The sequence below is a fragment of the Gallinula chloropus genome (genome assembly GCF_964237585.1).
Source record: "Gallinula chloropus genome assembly, chromosome: 2".
NCBI classification, from domain to species: domain Eukaryota; kingdom Metazoa; phylum Chordata; class Aves; order Gruiformes; family Rallidae; genus Gallinula; species Gallinula chloropus.
In genome coordinates, this window is record NC_140086.1 from 64,440,977 (window position 1) to 64,463,020 (window position 22,044).

Here is a 22,044-nt window from a genome sequence, read left to right on the forward strand (position 1 = left end):
TGCCAAGGCAGTGGCTCAGCAGGGAGCTGACGGGGCAGCCCTTCCTCTGAGCAGGCAGCATCTCCTTGCACCAACCTTCCTCTGCTCTGCCCCACCAGACCAGCCCTCAGTATGTTCAAGGACCAGACCCACTCTCAGGGGCTGAGAGAGGCAAAACAAAGCTGCAGTGGATGCTTTAGACCCCAGGCCACCACCTAAAAATACTAACAAAATCCAGGCATGCCGGCCTCTGGTGCCACTGCTGAGGTTCATGCCAGGAAGATTTGGTGTGAGGTTGGCATCCCCTCACCAGTTTATCCAGAGGGTGTGAAAATTAGATGGGGAGGTTCTTCCTTTGCTGAGAACGCTATAATTAAAATGTAGTAATGAAGGCTTAACCACTGTGTGACTGATGGGCAGTAGATGGGTTTCTGCCTCTCAGCGAGGACTGGAGCAGCTGCAGGAACAGGGTGACCTCATACCCATCGTCCAGTAAATCCACCAGCAGCACTGAGAGTGAAGCAGGAGCTGAGCTGCTCTTGCAGTACCAGCTGGCTTTTATTCCTGCTGTTTCTGTGAGACTTACAGTAATTTTTTTTTCCACATAGCTCGTAGCCTGGTGATGTTTCTGGTGGGAAAAAGCCATCTCTATTTTGTACCAGCCTTCTGTGAATTTTTATGGCAGCTATTTTAGAACTCATTTCAGTGAGTTTCCTCAGATTTCCCCAGTCTGAAATGCTATGTGCTCCTGTAATGAGGATGCCACTCATAGCTAGGAGGCTTTTTTCATACATTATTTATTCATTATTCTATGTGATGAATGTGGGAGGTGTTATGAATCCGTGGTAGGAGATCTGGAGGTAGACTCATTTGCTTTTAGTACTGTGTGATTAAAAGGAAACTCTCTGCTTGTGTAGGCAATGAAGGTATTGAATTTCTCTTATCACTGAGATGGTGAAAAACTTGATTTCTTTCATTTCCTCCATCCAGGAAGCAATGACTGCCAGCACAAACGTACAGTGTGATCTGTTCAGAAGATACATGGTTGCTAGACGGGATCTGTTCTCATCACTTGCAAAATGAAGAGCCAGGAAGTATGTGGTTAAGGGATAAAATCAAATATTTAGGAGATTAAATCTGCACAGAGTGTAAAATTAAAGATTTAATCTGGGACTCACCTTAAAGACCTGGGTTTGTTTTCCTGTCTATTATCTACTGCCCAAATCCAAATGAAATGACAGAAGACATTAAGTTTGGGTATAGGCAACATAGAGTTCAAAATCGCCCGGTTCAGGAATGTTCTCACTCAAGGTTTTGTTTCTGCCTGTTACAGAAGTACAGACCTGAAAGACTGAGTGGATTGTCAGCGATTTAATTCAGGTTTAGAAGGGGACAAATACACATCCTATAGTTCCACCTTGTCTTTAGTACAAAGGACCCCAGCTCAAAGAAACCCAACTCCCAGGACCTCTGCACAGTAGCTCAAAGGCGCAGAGGTGGGAGGAGCAGTCAGATGGCCACAACCCAGAAAGCCAAGAAATGGTAATCCTCTTAGGCAGAAGACAGTCCTTCTCCAGATGGCTGATGCTTTCATGGTGATCCAGTGTCGGTTGCGGTGGCCCTGGAGACACTGGAGGTGTCACACGCCATGTGGCTCTACTGCTGGAAGCAGGGCTAGAAAATGCCCAGAGCGCCTCCACCACTTGCTCACCCCTCCTGTGCCCAGGCCTGGGCTCTCCCTCTGCTCTGCATCCCTCTGCCCAGAACCCACTGCTCCATTGTTACCTACCCTGGGCAGAAACACGTTCCCAGGGCCAGAGACTCAGCAGTAGTTGCCCTTGTCTGGAGCTTTCCTCTCTTTCACCTGCATGGTTTTGCTTCTGATCATGTTTGTAACGATCCTTTTAATGAATCATTGCACTTTGTTTCTTAAAATATTGCTTGCACAGCCATTTTGCTGAGTATCTTAGTGCTGAGGAAAGGGCTGGTATGGAAGGAACCAGGGCTATAATGTGCTTTATTCAATTGTCCCCTGGATGCTAGAGCCTCAAAGCTGGGCATCCCAAGCTGCACAGGAAGACCTGCTTTTAGTGGCCTAATGCACCAAAAATCAATGCTGGCTGCTGAGGTTAGGGGCTCTTCTCTGCTCCCAAGCTGCTCCCATCAGACACAAAGCACGACAGCCCAAAACTGAGGCCCAAGCAAGCACTAGTGCCACCAACAATAACCCACCATGCACATGGTTGTCAGGATTTCAGTTTCTTGGCCAGCTTCCTGGGTTTTTTCTGAGGGTGAGGAAACAGTCCTGGTCTCCTACCCTCAGCTTTTGCCCTAAGGACATCCTGGTGCTTGCAGACACTATGCAGAGTGCAGCATTCAAACAAATCCCTTGGCCTTAGGCTTTCAACAAGGTCCTGGTGACATTCTTCAGGACAATTCAGCAGTGGTGATGGCTGCAACAGCTACCATGTGAAGCTTCACAACCCACAGCAGTGAAAAGCAGGAAAGGCTGCCGAGAGTCAGAGAAGGATGATGTCTCTGTTGATCTCAGCTGCTTCCAGAGTAGCTAGTGAAAAGCCAGAGCATCACACCCTCAACTGGAGCAGCCACAACCATCGGGTAGAAAACAGCCTTGTGGTCAGCAACAGCCTGAAGGTGGGTGGAGAAATAGCTTTTCCCATTATGGCTCTTGTTATGGTGGGAATGGAGGAAGGAAAGCACAAACAGTTGGGATGTCTGTGGCTTTAATCAACCCAGCCCAACTGGGATATGAAGCCCAGGGATCAGCCCTATTAAAAGCAGTGTGAGAAATAAACATATATTGCCATAGCTTTCTCAGCACATCTTTACTGGTACAAATTCCCTCCTCTGCTATTCAAACAGTGGGAGTTGGGTTCTTACTTTGGTGGCAGGGATTGGGCTCCAAAGACAAATTTTTCATTGCTGTGCTTTTAAAAGAATGCCAACAAACATCAATCAACTAAAAAGGATCTCCAAAATGCTGTACATCTTTCTTGTATAGAGGTAGTATTCTTGTCTAGGTGTGCAAAACATAGATTTTTCTTTAAAAAAAGTCAGGTAACAAATACAAATCCACTGTGCTGGAGAGCCAATCCAAATCCCAAGAAATCACTGTGCCCTGCTCTCATGGTTGGGAGTTTGGCAGAGCTTCAGTAATGCCCTGGGTATGACACCCTGTGAGCGACAGCACCTTGGATGAGGGCTGCAAGCACAGCCAACAGTGCTGTCAGGCTTGTGGGCAAGTGAAGCATCACAGCAGAGGAAGACTGTGAGTGCAGGTTCTTACCTTATTGCACTTTCATTAGCCAAGCACCAGTTTGTACTGACTATGCAATCAGTCTGATTATGGGCTAGGAATATGGTTAAGAATAAAAATTATAATTTGTAGGTAAGTGGTGGGGCTACAGAACTACACAAGGAAAGCAGATCTACCCCAGCTAAGTCATGGGTACACCTGTGCCATATTTTTCCCCAAAGGACAGGGAAAAGGAACAAGGAAAGGAGGAATTTGGAGAACTAGTCACATAGCATCAGCTAAATATAAAGCCCCTAGCTCAGCTGAGAGCCAGCAGCTGGGTAGGAGACCTCAGGGAGCCGCTTCTTGCCAGAAGGAGATGAAATTCTAAATAAGGTTAAACTGAAATTGAAAATCTATTTCTTGGAGAAGATCCACAGTAACTTTCTGATAGGAAATTTTGTATCTTGCAAAACTATCTCAGTGAAGTTAATCAGCTTCTGGTTGAGGCAGAAATGACCATCAGGTATAGTTTCCACTCAGTCTGAAAATTGTGGCCATGTAAGTCTCATGAACATTTGAGTGTGAAGAAAATTGGGCATAGACCAGGAAAATGTTTAACCAAAGACATCAGACAAATCTGTGGCAATGAATGGAAAAGAAAGATTTCTTGTTCAAGCTACTTGGCAAAATGTCCTGTCAACACAAAACCTGACAGTGGCCGAGCATCACCTCTGGTAGCGCAATTGCTGGGAGGTCCCTGTCTGAAAACATGATCTCTGCCTCATGGAAAACACTTTACTGTTCCTGAAAATAAGTCAGTCTTTAAAGAGCAGGGAAAATGTTGAAAGATGATGCAATAAAATAATGACAAATTATTGCAGCATGTGCTCAGTCGCCGTATGCAAATCCCAGGGTGTGTTCTACACGGTGTGCCCTCTCGTCCCAAAATAAGCCCTCAGCTCTTTTCCTTTCTGGCAGCCAAAAAAAATAAAGTCCCACTAAAAGCTGGCCATCTTATTCATGGAATGACTTAAAAGGAGAACAGGTTGGTGTTTGTGTTCACACTGTAGCATAACAAATGCCTGATTATAAAAGCAGCCCAGCCAGGCGGTGAAGGCTCTGCTCCGTGTTGGCTGGGATGGGCTCCCAGCCTACGATGCGTGGTGCACAGCAGCCACATCTTCCCAGCAGGAGAGGGTGCTTCTGCCCCTGTTGCAGCTGGGACCTCCCCTCCTGGCTCCCCCTGTGCCCCACAGGGCACCTGCTTACCCCCTCACAACTAGGCAGGGAGCTGTTGGTAGCTGTCTCCCAACACCAACCTGGGACATTGGTTAGGGACAGAGATACAGGGGAAAGATCTAGAAGTGTAGACAATTAAAAAAGGGCTGGGAAAGACCTGCAGAAGTTCATTCTCCTGCCCCAAGCTCGCTCTAGATTGATCCTGGTTAAATTGTTCCCTGAGACCTCTTGTGATGGGGATCTGAGCCTTTCCCAGCAGCCTGTACCACTGCTCCATGATTTCCACCATTAAACCAAGGTTACCTAAACGCAGCTCTGTCCTGCTGCAGTTTAAGACCAAGCATCAGTGCAATGCTTACATTTTAGCAAATACATTGAATTTATGTACATTTTTAAGGCAATAAAATGATTAGGGATCTTTTCCTTTTCTTGAGCAAGGTATTTAGGAAGTCTTCATTAGCAACAATCCCAAACCTTTTCCCGGAACCCTTGTTGACAACCACTTGTCAAAAGGATGGCACAAAAGCAAAGAGTGATGCTTGAAACAAAAATATTCACATGTCAAAAAGAGTTATGGTTTTGACATCCCGTTTCTGAAGAGAAATGAGTATCTGTGGCTTTGTATCATATCCTCAGCTTTACAATAGTCATGTCCTGCAGAGCTGGAACGGCCGGGCCTGTGGATGCCACGGGCTGCCTGGCTGGCTGGGCTCGCTGTGGGGTGGCTGGGTCTGGGACCCCAACTGGGTGAGAAGGGGCCTGGTTCCTGTGGGTGAGCAGACCCCTTGCTGAAACCAAGGCACATCTGCTCCCAGTCCCCCAGACTGGCACAGCCTGGCACCCCGCAATCATCTCTTCTCATCCCCAGCACCTCCCTGTGCCCAACCAGGGGCTCCTCCTGCACTGTCCTGCCCTCACCTCACTGCTGGGTCTGTGTGAGAAAACCAAACCACACCTGGTATCTCTTGCTGCCAGGAGGGGAGGTTTTGGACGCTTAAGTGCTGCCGCAGGCCTCCTGCTTCACACCATTTCAGCTCTGCTTGTTGCTGGATGCTCGTGCTAGTGAGCATCTGGTAATGCACTGTGAATGAAGTGCAAGAGGGAGACAAGGTTCTGGGAGGTACAGGGCAAGGTGGAGGGCTGCCATGTTGGAGTGAAGCAGTTTTGAGTTGGTCTTTGTGGGAAAGCTTTTTCTTTAAGTGATAAAGGGGCAAAATGTGTGTAACACAGTGGGGAATGAATGGGTTGATTCAGCTGAATTTCATCCTACATCATCTGTTGCCAATAGTTTTCACACGCAAAGAAATGCTCTACAGAAGTAAAGGCTTATTAAAATCAGTAATAAAGAAAACGAAGGGCAGTGAGGTTCATACCTAAGCACACATTCAGGAGTGTGCCGTGCTCAGCTGCAAGCGCAGGAGCACTCCAACGAGCAGTGCAAAGAGGTGATGCTGTGTGGTGCTGCTTTCATTAATTGCTGCTTAGAAATGTCTTGCTGAGAAAATCAAGGAAAGTCATAAAATAGCAGCAAGTTGTTTGTTTGCATGACTGTGCCTGCAGGCAAGTGATGTTTTGCATGACGCTTCAAATCCCAGGGAGGAGAGGGTGTAAACAAGGGAACGCTCACCCAAGATTGCAAAGCATGGTCCAGCAGCCCAGCAGCCCCCAGGAGAGAAAAACGCTCCTAAGTGCACATTTCACTTGATTGCTCAGCATCACAGGGAGGTTTTGACCCAAACAGAGTGTTTCCCTCTGTTATCCGGATCATGGCTGAAGGAAAATGTTTGTTAAGACTTTTAAAAACCCGTTCCTGGATGGCAATAAGGGGCAGGACGTGGAATGACCATCTGGGTGTTACTGCTGTTGCTGCTTACCTCACGGGGGTGTGATGCCCAGTTCCTGTGGGAGATGTGAGCACTTCTTCCTCCCTAGCCTGTGGTGCGGTGGAGCTGCAGATGTCCTACTGTGCACAAGTATTTTCTTCAGCCTCTCCTGCGGTGTCTGGCTGAGCATGCAGCGCTCACCTTGCCATGGCCAAGCGCTGTCAGCTCCCTGGAGCAGTAAGCTCAGATGTTTCCAAGGTAGATAAATCAAACCCTCTGCTTTTGCTGCGTGCTTTTTGTCAGGGGCTTTTAACACCTCACATTCCTGCCCGCTCCATGGGATGCTCAGAGGCAGCAAAGCTCTTTTCCTAAAGCTGCTCTTCTGTAGGTTTCTCAGTTACAGTCTCTGCCTCCATCTCCCTCAACACATCTACACAAGCACTTTGTGATTAATACATTGTTTTGGTGAGTGAAGTGTTTCACTGACCCAAGACATGCTATGGATGTTTCTAAACAGCCATACTAGAAGGTGTCTTTCCTATTGAGCATGCCAATCCCTGAATTTACCACAGACTGTGAAGGTAATTCTTAGAGTGCATGAGTGCAAATGAATCCCTGGTTTACACCGCTCGAGTCTCACCAGGATGAACGTGCTGGGAAGTCCTGGGTGTCCAAGAACGAGGTCAGAACAGCAGGCAGGTCAGGAAACATGTTTAAAAAATAAATAATCAGATATGAAATCATCCCAGAGTACACACAGTTCTTTCCTATTAAGGAAGAACGGCCCCAGGAAAAGCAGAAAGATTTGGGGTGTTACATGCTGTTCTCCGGCTCTGAATTAACCGGTGTGCGAGGAGCAAAGGCAGTGCAGCCATGCCAGAGCCGCCACTGTTGTTTCCAAGCTGTTTTCCAACGGGATCTGAGCCGTCTTTAGCTATGCAGCTGGCAACTGACGTGTGGGTTTGTGTGAAGGGAGCTCAAACCATCAACGCCCTTGCTACGCGCGGCCGGCATTTCAACAACTGCCAGAAAGCAGCTGCTGGGAGAATTCCCTCAGGACACCCTACCTCTGCTGAAAGCTTTTAGGAAGCAGGAAGGGACATTTAGTACCTATTTGCCTTATCACATTTAGGGACGCTAGTCACAGCTCAAGACTTTTTCATTTTTATACCCATGCCAGAGCATCGCTATTGGCAGAACTTCACAGCTTTTAGACTAGAAAATTCTAGCAAGCTTTAGAAAGATTTATACTAGCTGAAGTTAGAGGGCTCACCTAGATGTGTGACACATGGCCTGTTGAGAGTTAGGCAAGCCAAATTCCATCAGTTCAAACTGAAGCTAGAAAGCCTGTGCCTCTCCTCAAACTGAGTTACCAGAGCAGCCCAGGTAACTGTTTGCTCCATCTTCATTAAACATTTGAGCTGCAGATGGCATGGCCTGTGCTCCCAGAGCTGGAGTGTAATCGCACGTGATTCTCTGAAGCACGAAAAAGAATCTTCAGCGATAAAATACCCCAAGGAAACGCAGTGGAGATAAGATCAAAACAACTTGAAATTGGAACACTTGAAAACTTGGCAGAGAATTTGCTTAGGAAGTTTACATGGCAGGGAGGAGTGTGATCCCCCAAATGCCGGGGATTACAGCAGGGATATGCAATAACAACTCCATAATATTTTGATTAGGAAGGAAGCAAATAACATACTGCAGGGTGCTGCTGCTGCAGCACACCCCTTGGCAACACCCTCTTTAAAAAAAGGGGGGGTGGGGGAAAGAGGGATAAAAGGACATATTCCCCTTGCTTAATGATACATAGAGCAGAAGTCAGTGCTTGGAGAAGGCATTTGCAGGCACCCCGTTCCTTATCACCATTTCCTTCCTGAACCCATCAAAACCCAATCTTTGTTTATAGAAACCCGGTTGTAGCCATGCAGAAAAACTTCTTTTCAAGACCATGGCAGACAGTGACAGTTTCTTTGGGATCTAACTAGTCTAGCAGCCTTTTCTCCTTCGCTTTCATGTAAATTCTCAATATTCTTCATTGCTGGTCAATCCTGCAGCTTTAGCGCACACCTTTCACCAGCTCTAGGTGCTCAGATGAGGTCTCTTCAAGTTTGGAGGGGACAACTTGGTTTTAATGATCCACTGCTGGCAGTTTTGGGGTTTAGGACATCTGAGGTTGAGGTTTAAGATGCAGCCTTAGCAGGAACTGTTCTTGGTTTGCGGGCTGACTTATTCTTGAAACCAGGTTGCCAAGTGCTAAGTAGCACTATCAGTTCCCCTCCAATGAGTGCCCACCACACCACCTAAAATAGAACAGTGTCACAAAGGCTGTGTGTCTGTCCAGGGTGCAGAAGGAAGGTGGTGGGTTATTCTTTCCTTCTTTCCGACACTGCAGTATTAACACTCTGTATCTCAGTTCTGCTTTCATCCTGCTGGGACTTTCTTGCTTCATGTCGTGACATACCCTAAACCTAAAATGCTAACATAGGCCCACAAAATATTTCTGAAGTCTAAACTGGAAAGTGAAATTCATAACTCTATCAATATTAAAAAATAATGAATGTAACAGATAAATTGATTTTGTAGCATACTAATTTTCCCACATCTTATCCCATCTAATACCTTAATGTGAAAGCTGCCTCTCTTCGGTCAGTATGATGGATGCTAATGACTTCATCACCCTTTTTCCATCTAGTATTCCCCATTAGTCCAATTACAAGTCACCTTTTTTCTTGAGATGTCTAAATGATTACTATTGTTAGGATAAACTCAGCAGTTTCCTGAAGCTATAACTTAACTCCCAGTATGCATGATTTGGAGTTAAAAGTCTGCTGCTTCCAACTTGAAGACAAGCTTTCTGTGCCTAAAAACATGTGTTTGAATTTTCAGTTATATCTCTAGATTGGACACAAGAAGGTTCCCTTTGGTCTTGTCTCACTGCAACTATTAATTTGTTAGTTTGCCTCGCTAATGGTAGAGGCTTTGAACGCATTGACTAGCATAGTCACAAGCTCTGAACAGTTTTACTGTGGAAACCTGTGAGTGAGTGTGTGCCCTTCGCTAGATGCTGAAATCCAGAAGAACTAGGTTCTATTCCTGACCCCTCCATTATACAGTTTATATAATGAGACATAATGATAAAGTTAGTACTTTGTATCTGGCGTCCAATTCTCCCACAGACCACAGTAACCTACTAGAGCTTCATAGCTTTTCCAGGTTCTCTTCCCTAAGTATCTCCTCCCTGTTACTAAGTATTAAACGTCAATAGTTAGCAAGTAAAGGCTCTCACATATAAATGAAACTCTATCAGGATGCCTTCCAATCAAAACCAATCCTTTGGTCTTGTTCTTGACACTTTAAAACTGTCTTTGGCAATAACTAATGTACTTGTCGTAGGTCAGTAGAAAACACACAGGTTACCAGTTATACTGGCAGATGACACCAAATTGGGAGGAGCTGTTGACTCTCTTGAGGGTGCAGAAGCCTTAAAGAGAGACCTGGGCAGATCAGAGAGCTGGGCAATCACCAAAAGCGTGAGGTTTAACAAGGGCAAGTGTCCGATTCTGCACCTGGGAAGGGGCAACCCTGGCTGCACACACAGTCTGGGGGATCAGATGCTGGAGGCCAGCCATGCTGAGAGGAATTTGGGGGTCTTGGTCAACAGCAAGTTAAACATGAGCCAGCAGCGTGCCCAGGCAGCCAAGAGGGCCAACCGTGTCCTGGGGTGCATCAAGCACAGCATCATCAGCTGGTCCAGGGAGGGGATTGTCCTGCTCTACACTGCACTGGTGTGGCCTCTCCTTCAGTCCTGAGTGCAGGTTTGGGCTCCACAGTACAAGAGGGACACAGAACTATTGGAGAGTGTCCATAGGAGGCCAATGAGGATGGGGAAGGGTCTGGAGAGGAAGTCTTATGAGGACAGGCTGAAGTCCCTTGGTTCTTTCAACCTGGAGAAGAGGAGGCTGAAGGGACCTCATCACCATCTGTGGTTTCCTGACAAGGGGGAGTGAAGGTGCAAGCGCTGATCTCATCTTTATGGTGACCAGGGATAGAACCCGAGAGACCAGCATAAAGGTGGGACAGGGGAGGTTTAGGCTGGATATTAGGAAGAGGTTCTGTACTGAGAGGGTGGTTGGGCACTGGAACAGGCTCCCCAGGGCAGTGGTCACAGCTCTGAGCTGGGCTGAGTTCAAGAAGAATCTGGACGCTGCACTCAGTCCCATGCTCTGACTTGGCTGGCCCTGTGTGGAGCCAGGGGTCGGACTCAATGATCCTTATGGGTCCCTTCCAGCTCAGGATTTTCTATGGTTCTATCTTTTTAGTATATCTATTCTCCAAAGAGAGGAAGGGTCCAAAGTTTTTCCAATCCTGGATCCCTCATGAATGCCAATGAAGTTGCAGAGGGAATGAAGAGGAAGGACAGTATTTTCCAGAATTACAAATGTTGTTCCAAACAGAAGTTTAGCTAACAGAAAAAGACAGAGTGTGAAGCTCAGTGGAAACCTTTCACAAAGATCTCAGAAAGTGTTGTGAAACCAGAATTTCACCTGCTTTCTTGCATAGCCCTGTGTGCTTGTGCATCATGAACAAGCTGAAAAAAAAACCCCAATCCTAAACAGAAACAAAAAACCCAAACCTAAACAGAAAAAAACCCCAAAGTATGTTTGCACTTGCAGTGCAACTTTGGTGGAACCAGACCTCCTCAGTACGCCAGCCAAAGCTTCTCAAAGATTATAGGCATGAAAATTTTCACCAGGAAGCACACACCCAGAGTTTCATTACTGAGTCCTTGAGGGGTTAACAAGTATCTCAGCGCCTCTCAGACCATTTTTGGTGCAGCACCAGGGTGTCCTCGGGCAGCAGCAGGAGGCTCCTTCACAGGATAAAGCCATTTATGTAGGCCTTTTATGGGTCCCACCACTGGTCTACTCCCACCACGTGCCCTTTGATGGAGCTCAGCCTGGAAAACCTAACCAAGAAAAAATTTACCCTCGGCACCTGTGCCTCCTGGGGGTGCTTTGGTGCTCCTAACATATGCACCATGTTCTGTTTGGCACAGTGCAAAGCAGTTGGGTCACTTTTATTATTCAACAGTTACAATTGGCAGGGATGCTGTCCACACCTCAATCCTCTTGTACCTTTGGGCTTTAATTAACAACATGTTCAAAATACTCTCCGTGCTTCTAAAGATAGCTATAGGTGCCTGCAGACAATGCCGGATGGTGCTAGCAGCCCCATCTGTAAAGGGAAATACAGCTGGCTGTTAGTGGCTGTTACTGGTACTTAGCATCATTCAGACAAGCTAAAGAATTAATTTCTATCAACACCTCTATTCATGGCATCTCTGGATATTTAACAAAGGAACATTAGAGGTAAGTTAGTAAAAAAAAAGAAAAAAAGGACAGGAAGAAGAGGTGTTTAGACCGTTTATGCCTACTGTGAAACTACTCTGGTTAATTAGCATGAAATCAGGAATTGAAGGTAATGAGACCAAAGTCAGCTTCCTCTAGGTCATGACAAAGATTGACCACAGTAACAAGGAGGCACACATTGAACGGAGGTGGAAGAGCACTACCATGAATAACTCTCTAGCTGCACACCTTGGTGCACTTCGTTTCCACCTCTGCAGAAAGCTCTTCCCTGTGCAGGATCAGTCCAGCACTACCAGGAGAACAGTGACCCATCCCTGGTACCCAGCGCTGGTCACTGCTCCGCTTCACTTCCCTCCTGCTTTTTCTTCCCTTCTGCCTTCTGAAACTGGGTATAGCCAGGACCTGAGCAGTGGCTGTGCAGGTCAGCACAGAGCATCCCCACTACAGCTACCAGCAGTAGCCGTGCTTCTGCTCTGTCAGGGAGCTGTTACCTTATAAAAATCACAGCTCTTGGACAAACATCTCACACAACATGAGAACTGCCTTTCTCACAGACTGCCACATTATCTGAATAAAAATGTCTTTGTTTACTTTACCTTGCATTTTATTTTTATGAGCTGCAGCATCACAGCGTGGCTTTTCCAGCTTCGGTTGATAATTGTGCTAGGGGTTTTTTTCTGTCTAAATTAAGCCACATAATGCTTAGGAGCTATAAGCAGTTGCATTGTGATGTGTATTACAGAAATGTTGAATAAATACTATGAGGGCATCTTTTGTGATGATCATCAGCTGCCTTTTTTGTAGCAATACAGTATAAAGGTGTTGGCTGGGAATGTGGCAGGCTTGTTTTCTCTGGAGAATCAGGTAACTTGGTGGAGGGGTCTGGAGCTGATCTGCCTGGGCAGAGTAGCTCAGATGCTCATTTTGGTGAGGTCCCTGAGGACTTGCCCCCTTGCCTGTTTCTCTAGACACAGCCTAACGTCTCAGGAAGTGCATCACAGAGACAAACTTGTCCCCTTGAATTAGCGGCTGGAGGACACACCATCTGTGAGGAGTTGGGCATGAGTTTTGAGCCCAACAGGGAATGAGGTTGTAATTAACGTGTTATCTGTAGGAGCCAAACTTTGGTGATCTCTTTTAGTGATCCATGGCTGAAAGAAGCCTCTGTGTAAGTACTGAGCAGGGTTGCTTCCTTTTAATTTCTTATTTCATGTAGTTGTACAGGAGATACACCCATCAGAGAGCAGAGACCTTGTCAGTAACAGACTGTGGGCAGGACTAGCAGAGCCTGACTTAATGCAGATCTGGTTCTCCTTTCAGCAGACTAAGTGCACAGGCTCCTTCAAAGGGGACGACTCTGGTTGTTACTAAGGAGGTCAGAGTGAGCCCAACCTTGGAGCAAAGAGAGCAGGATGTTTCAGTCCTTAGTTCTTTTATGGCCTTGTCTAAACCAAGGATGGGAATATTATGCACAAGTCCATCAACGGTCCTCACTCCCAACACCTAGGACAGGAGACCTGAGTCCTGAAAGGGGGTTGCATGGTTGCAGGGTGAACAGTACAGGTTGCAAACATTTGCCCTGCACCCCTTCCTGGGGAAAATAAGCAGTCACAGTCCCTGGTGGGACACATGGGGAACTGGAAGAAAGAGGAGGCAGGTTTATCTCATGGGTCAGGGGGCATAGTCCACCCAGTCCCCCGATAAAGTGTTTGGTGTATCAAAAATGTGTGTCATGGTTTCACCCCGGCTGAGGGCCAAGATCCACGCAGCTGCCTGCTCCTTAAAGGAAAAGAGCAGGTTAAAGGGAAGGGGGGGGGGACGAAGAAGTAAGGGAAGGTAAAAGGAAGAGAAAGGGGCAAATAACCCCAAAATCAAGAAATTAAGAGGCCCGTGGGTTGGGATAAGGATAGTTTACTAAGATAACAGAAAGATACAATGTAACAATACTAACAGGACTTCAAAGCAGAATATATATAAAGCAGTTGATACACAATGCAGTTTCTCACCGAACCACACAACTCAGGCCGTGCCACCCAGAGCCGTCCCAGAACCCGACCGTCCCCCAAGAACCGCGCGTCCCGGAGCCGCCCCAGGCCTTCCTCCCGTCAGCCCCCGATATCCTGGGCAGGACGTAACTGGCGTGGAATACTCTCTTTGGTCAGCTCCGTCACCTGTCCTGGCTTTGCCCCTCCTTTCTCATGAAGAGCTGAGAAAGTCCTTGACTGTCTGACAGCAACTAGAAACATCAGGGTGTTATCAGCACTACTCCCATTTTACTCTCAAACACAGCATTCATCCGCTGCTACAAATGAAATTAACTCCATCCTGACCAAAACCAGGACAATGTGCCAGAAGAGCTGTAACCACTTGCAGTTGCTCTATATCGTGTTACCAATGGAAGTGGATTTAGCAGCACATACAGATTTATCAAGCAGGCAATTTATTTGCCTCTCTTGAGCCTTATCCTGCCTCCAGTTGGCTCTTTGCAATGTGAACCTGCATATTTCTGTTCAGGCACACTTTGTTTCTGTGTGGCTGAACAATCCCCATAAAGTAACTGAGGCAAAAACATGGCCCCAGCCACACTGTAAGGTTACCACGCAAACGAAATCATAATGAGGATGCACATTTTTGCCTTCAAGGAATAAATGTCCCCCAAATGCCATCTGCCACCACAGCAAAAGGCATTAAGCTTCTGCTTTTCAACAACAGCAAGAGCAAAACCCTCAAAAGAATGAAATATCAGAGCAAAAGCCTTCCATGGGTGCGTGCACTGCAGGAATTTACACAGCAGAGAGCAATTTTGAGACAGGGGCTCTTTGGGCTGTGCAGAAGGGCAGCTCTCCTGTGGGGTTATAGCATCCTGCTAGAGCACCCTCTCCCATGGGTGCACCCACCAGAGTACGCTGCCAGCCTCCCCAGCACACATCCAGCTCACTCACACTGCTGTCATACATACACACCCAGCCCACGCTGGAAGAAAACTTAAACTTAGAAGGTACATGAAATCTGTTATCACCACTGTTTGGGTTTGGTTTGGGTTTTTTTTTTTTAAGTAAATTGCACTTAAGGAAAATGCCTGAGACATAAAGTACCTTGTTTTCATTTTAATCAGCAATTATGGTTGCTAATTTAAGCAATACCAAAATGATTGTGTGATAGTACAAAAGTAATGCACATATTTCTCTGTGCCAGAAAAATAAGATTATGACCTCCAGTCATAGTTCCAGAAGAAAGAATGCTTTTTAATAATACTTTTACAGTGCTTAATAGGACCTGCAGGTGAGAGAGAAGAACTGGGGAGAGAGAACTGCATAGCTTTCGATGTGGGATGCAGAACACCATGTCACGTAAAGATGCAGAGAGATTGCAACTGTCCCTTTTCTTGACAGTTGCAACACAATTAGCCAAAGAATCGGCTTCAAGTGGTCTCACATTTCTCAATTTCTTTTGGTTTTCAGTTACACCTCATTTTTTAAAATGTAATCTATAATTCTGTTGTCATGACTTTTCTTTGCTGGTGCCTTCATATAGATACCTCTTTGACCATTTCCTCAGGGAAGCACTGGTCAGACAAGACGAATTTCCTGCAACCAACTAACCAGTCTTTTTTGAAGAATAAAAGAAAGTTACATCCACCACAAAAGCTAATTCACTCAGCATGACTCTTTGAATGTACAATCTAGCAATACACAAGTGTTGGAAGTGACACAAAAGACCCTCAAGGACACTTCTAATTGAATAATTCAGCGGGGTAGCACCATGGAAATGATTGATTTTAGTTTACCAGACCTCCCTCCGACCTTTTTTAGAGACTGTTGATGGCACTTGAATGGACAAATTTGAATACAAATGGTGATATGACAATAGCACCCAAAGTCTTTAAAGCAAAGTATTCCCATCGTTTTTGTGTATCAAATTTGCTGCAACAGGTTAAAGATGCCCCAAAGTCCAAAGCATTTTTTAAAAGTGTATCTTTCAAATACTGGCAACATCGATGTCAATATTAATCGCTGATCTCAAAAGACTGACCTGATTGACAAATAGTAGGTCACTGTATTCTCCTTAGACAATGATGAGGTGTAACAAACTATTAGACTATATTAGAAAGGGAAGATAAAACCACAATAGTACTTTTTTGAGGTCATCAAGTTAGTTTCCTGTTTTAGCTGGACTTGATGCAGCCTTTGCCAACCAAGCCAAGGGTGTGCACATCACTGATGCTTACTTAAACTTAGGATGCCCTCACTTAGTCAATCTGCATAAAAAAATGTTAGTGGCATGGGCCGATATTTCTGCTGCTCATCAGGAGTCTGGGTAGGGGGCAGATGATAGCTGCACGCTTGATGTACAATGATGATTTTTTAAAATTTCTTTTTTATTACAGATGAATAGGGAGCACTGCAAAATAGGCACCTAAGCCAAGTTCCCACGTGGTGATAATCCCTGTTAGCCGTCAGACACATTCATGACATTGGAGTTAGGGCAATCAGAAAAGGCTTAACCAAGCTTCTTACCACAAGCAGAGTGTTAATGAGCAATAATTATTCCACTCAAGAGCTGTGGGTTTACCTCATGTGCTTAAAAAAGAGTGAGTTTCTGTTGTAGTTTTGTGTAGCAGGGTTCTAGTGGAGAAGGGGGGGCTACAGGGGCGGCTTCTCAAAGAAGCAGCCAGAAGCTCTCTGCAGGCTTGAGAGAGCAAACAAGGCCAAAGTCATTGCTGACCAAGGCCGGGCTCATCAGCCATGGTCATAGCACCTCTGGGAATCATATTTAGGAGAAAAAAAATCTGCAAGCAGCTGCATTTTGCCCCCAGAGAAGGAGTGAGAAGATGTAAGGAACTGTGCAGGCACCAAGGCCAAGGGAGTGGGGGGAGGAGGTGCCCTAGGTGCCACAGAGAAAGATGCCCCTGCAGCCCGTGGAGGGGCCCCATGCTGGAGCAGGTGGAGACATAGAGGAGATGCTGTGACCTGCATTGCAGCAAGCCCCTGCCAGCACTCGCAGCTGGTGGAGAGACAAAGAGACACAGAGATGAGGTAGAGAGAGAGAGAAATCTGTGCCGGAGCAGGTTTGCTGGGGAGCGGGGTGGGGGGGCTGTGACCCCGTGGAGGACCAGGCTGGAGCAGTCTGGGCCTGAGAGGCTGAGAGACACTCTATGATTCTGTGACTACACCCCATAGAAGTGACCCACCCCGGGGCAGCTGGCGAAGAGCTGAAGCCCTGTGGGAAAGGACTCACATTGGAGAAGTTCATGAAGGACTGTCTCCTGTGGGCGGGACCCCACAGTGCAGCAGGGGAAGGGTGTGAGGAATGACCCTTCCCAAACTAAGATGGCGAACAACTTGTGAGGAACTGAGTGAAACCCCCATTTCCCCGTTCTCTGCCCCTCCCTGTGCCACAATGCGGGGTAGGAAGAAGGGAGTGAAATCATGACTAAAGTGAAGTCTGCTAAGAAGGGCGGGGTGAGGGGGAGGTAGAGGTGCTTTAAGATCTGGTCACACTTCTCATTATCTGACTGGTTTCACTGTGTAGTGTAATAAGTTAAAGAGTTTTCTTTCCTTTATTCAGTGTTGAGTCTGTTTAGCCCATGACACTGATTGCAGAATGATCTCTCCTTGTCCTTATCTTGACTCCTAAGCCTCTCAATATGTATTTTCACCCCTGTCCAGCTGAAAAGGGGAGTGACAGAGTGACTTTGGTGGACAACTGGCCTCCAGCCAGGGCTAAACCACCACAGTTTCTAATATAATGTCAATTTTCATTACAGAGATATCATCAGCTAACACTCATCTCAGCATCTAGAAGATGTTGCTGTTTCTCAATACCTGCTAAAAAACTTGCTGAAATAGTTTGGTGTTTCTAAAGAGTATCTGGGTGTATTTGAAAGACCCCCAAATACATGTGTAGGTAAAATATTAATTACTTAGGTTTTAAACCATACTGGATTTATCCAGCACTCTTGCACTAGGAAATATAAGCAGTTACAGGCAAACTGAATTGCTCTGTCTATGTTCTTAGAAGTTTTTTTTTCTGCTTCAAGGTGATTTGACATTTTTGGGTTAGACTTTAGGAAGTCAGTGCGGGAGTCTGACTTTGTACTGCCGTTCCAAACAAGACATGATTCAATTATGCATCAGCCTACCCCTTCCCCAAACCCAAACCCTCTCATATCCTGAACTCCCTTCAGCACAGGTTTTAAATAGAAAGGATAAGTAGGGTAAAGCTGGTTGTGGGAGCTACTTTATCTTCCATATTTTCCATCAGACAATTCCTCCGACCTGGCTGGGCTCTCAGGTCCCTGGCTGTGTTTCCACCTGTCAGGAGATCACAGAATCGTAGGGGTTGGAAGGGACCTCAAGAAATGCTTGATCTCCTCACACTCTATGGATGATCTGGAGCAGGAAACAGAGATGCTTCTGCATTGCAGAGCTCTGCTCCATAACCATGGCTCTATGCACTCCTGTGCAGAGATTTGGTATGAAGAGAGGGCTGAATCTGGTGGGGGCTTACTCTCTGGAGTTTTGTGGGTGTCAACAACTTATTATGCAGCAATTAATCTACTGTCTAGACTTTTGTAGATATTAGCAATGTATTTTGTAGCAATGGTATTGTGGGATGTGTGTACCAGCACATTGTAAGCAACAGATCTTGGTTTAATGTAAGGGTTCAAATTTTATCCCAGATTTTTTATTAAACAAAAGGGCCTAGTTTCAGTGAAGCATGGCTGTTTAAAACCATTCCAAAGCCATTTGTCTTATACAAAATAATACAACCAGTACTCCTGCTAAGCAGTTTTTGCAAACTTGGTGACAAGTTTATTGCTATTATTTTACTGCGCAGTTTCCTTAATACTTGGTGTATGTTTTCCTTTTTTTGGTTTTGTCTTAGTGGTCTAGAATCTGCATGTTGAAAACAAAATTGAAAATTTGAGCCTAATTTCTTTGTTGGTTTTGGATATGCTAGTTTGCATCCAGAGAATTTACCCCAGCAATTTGACTCCTGTATCAAAGCGAGTGGTGTGAAATTTTTGAAAGTGGGAAAGTTTTGCTTGTCACAAACACAAAAAAGCACCTTTGGGTGGGTATGTTGGAGAAAAGCTGATCTGAAAACTGGAGGCAAAGAGCTCACTTTGAAAAATCTGTCAACTCTCAGTAAAACAGAAAATATTTTTCAATTTTAGTACTGCAGAGGTAGCATTTCATTGGAGGTCTGCATTCCTCCCGGAGTTTGTGTGACGCATACCGATACTCCCTGTAGCTGTCCATCACCTAGAAAGTAGCTGCTTTCCATTGTTTAATAGGGATGCTTTACAAACACTTCTGCAATTCAGTTTCCTCTGAAGAGAAGCACTCCCCTCTTGCTGAGCTACTAGAGCTCAGCCGTGGGCGATGACAGCCCATGGCTTTTGAAGGTGGCTTGCTGAGAGGACTCTGCGATCCGCTGGCATTGATGGAAAGCTGCCACCAGCACTTGGAAGCCTTGACAAAGGCAACTGCTGCCTACAGGACTGCAATCCACAAGGCATTAAAACCTATTTCATCATAAAAGCTGTGCCTTAATGTCTACCCTGATGACATATTTATCCTGCTTGGGTTTAAGTCTTCATCCGACAAGACCTACATTTTGTTCTTTCTGGTCTCCTAAAATAAACATTACCTGCTTTTATCTCGACTTCTCAAAGCAGATGCTCAGGGTAGTGGCCACTCTGTGTGTGGGGACTGTACTACTGCTCTTAAGGCTCTTACATGTCTTTTGCCTTTCTTTAACCCTGCTGTCCTCCAACTCTGCACAGGCATAATCTGTTGTTCCTTTTCACCACTTTCTCTTTGCTTTCCGGCTTAGTTTTCCAACATGTCACTCCTTACTCAGATCAAAAGGATTAATAGAGCTCAAAAGCTTAAGCAAAGCAGTCATTATATTTGGCACAGGTTTGCTAATGCCTATGCTGTGGACACAGCAACCACTCTGTTTAAATGATGGGCCTTGGACCAGTTTATTGTTTTTTCAGCTGACTGCTAAACATTTTTGTGTTTGGAAAAAAGAAAAATATAATTAGGGTTGAAACATTCTTTAGAAGATCACTATGAGGGAGATTTAACTAATTTTATCCATCCAAAAGTTTTGGGACTAGCCTAAACCTGTACTGTTTTCAGAGAAATTGAGGATCATCAGAGGGGTAATTCAGCAGGAGATGGTGGGGTAGCAGTACAAAATATCTAGATCACTCCATTCCCTTCATATTTGGAGCAGGAGCTGAGGGTGCTATGCTCAGACCCAGAGGCTGTGCTGTGCCCTTTGCTTGGAAGAAGATGCTGTGGGGTAGTTCCTGTCTCCCCTGTGTAGCACAAAGCTCACACACTTCCTCCAGGTATTGTCCACATGGGATTTAAGTGAGATTGGCCCTAGGCCCACTCAGGGATTTAATTCCTCTGGATTTTATGTAAGCAGTTACCAAAGCTATTTAGTGCAAGGCATTAGGTAATGTAGCCTGCTCTGAAGATGTGGGGCTTGTGGGTTTTCCAGATCTTCAGCAGAATTGGTGAAGACCTCACTTTATGAGCATAACACTTCTAATGCAAAAAAAAGAGGCAAACATTTGGCTGTTGGGCTAAATTATTTCCTTACACTGCCCCTCGTTTCTGGCAAGTATTGCTTTATGAGCAAATGAAGCTTCTTGTGAGTCACACAAGTGGTGGGAGATGTTCAGTGGCTGAACTTTTCATTCAGCAGTTATCTCCTAAGGTCAAGGCATCTTTGATAAGGCTTCACAGGATATCCCTAAGCTTGAGTTGTGTAGGAGTAAGAAGCAGTAGGGCCGTCACAACGGGAGCTATTGCACTGGCACAACACTTTTTAGCTGATGCTGAGCATGAGGCCGCTGTCGTTCTGCACAGGAGCCATCAGATTTGTTGATAACTCTGCTGAGATTTGGTAAAGTTTTGTTGTATTCGAAAGGAGGGAACGAGGGAGGTTTATATGCTAAGTCTGTAACTATAAAGCAGAGTATAAAACTCCAAAGGGAGAAGAAAAACACAACAAAGGAAATAACTGTTGCTGTTGGTTTAAGTTTTAAAAGTTTTTGCCTGTCTTGATCAGGCAATTTCAATTACCACCCCTTTCCTAAGAATTCTTGATCTTGGCACCTGTGCATTGTATTACATGTTACACAAACGTTACATACTGCATTTCCATTGCCAGCTGCCCTGCCAGGGGTCTGCTGCAGCCTCACAATTAAGCTGTCAGGTTCCCTGGCTGTAATGAGTAAGGACAGAGCAGTTCCAGCTTCTCTGAAACACACCTAAAAATGAATGGTTGGGGGCGGAGGAGTGATATTAAGAAAAACAAACCAAACCACGCAAATGTTCTGGAGGTTGTTTCCAAATCCTCAGTATTCTAATTTGTGTTCAAAACATACCTGGAAACCCATTATGGTTTGCCAGTCGCTGAAGGATGGTGTCTAAGCATCGCAGGGGCACAGGGCTAATGACAAAGACTCGGTGGGAACTGGTTTTGCACAGTAATGGGTGAGCATTAGTCATACTTGCATATCCTTCTTTCCACACGTTAAAGGTCTGAGAAGACAAAGCGCCGTGCCCTGGATGGTTTTGAAATCCATCAATCTCTGTCAGTCCTCAGTGGACCCCTCTGAGGGGAAAGGCTTTTTGCCCACACAAGTATCACAGCGCTGCACAGGGCATCACACCACCAGGTACGTTACCATATGCTTTCCAAAGAACATTTCCCTGAGGTAAGAGGCAAAATATAGCTCCTGTATCCAATATTGCCTTGAGTCTACTCCTCTGCAGGAGAGCAATCTCCTCCTCCCTGCTCAAAACAAAACCACCATTTAAACTACACTATTACCAAGAACGAGCAGGACAAACAGCACACTTCTGAAAATTGCCATTTAAGAATAATTTAAAGCCAGGCTCATCTATCAGCTTACAGAATATTATTTCCACTTACAAATATGAACAATGTATTTATACAAGCCCCACACCGCTGACTTGCACAAATACTTTTCTCCTTATGAACAATTACATATACCATGAAATACAGGAGATTGTGATATCATGTGAGACTATGCAGTTCATATAAATAGAGCTTTTGCAATTTTTATTTTCCAGGTGACATTTTTGCTCCTGGTTTCTTGCTTTTCTCTTAGTTTTGGTGGCAATTGATTGTTTTGTGGTTTTTTTTTTTTTCACTTGGAAACAAATCAAAACACACAGCAGACATTTTCCTGTCTAAATTGCACAGTCAGTAGGGAGCAGAAATAATAAAGGGCTGTTCACAGCATTATGCTGGTAGGCCTAACAATGATTTCTTCATGAGATGTGATCAAAGCTTGACATTGATTCTTTGCTGTAAA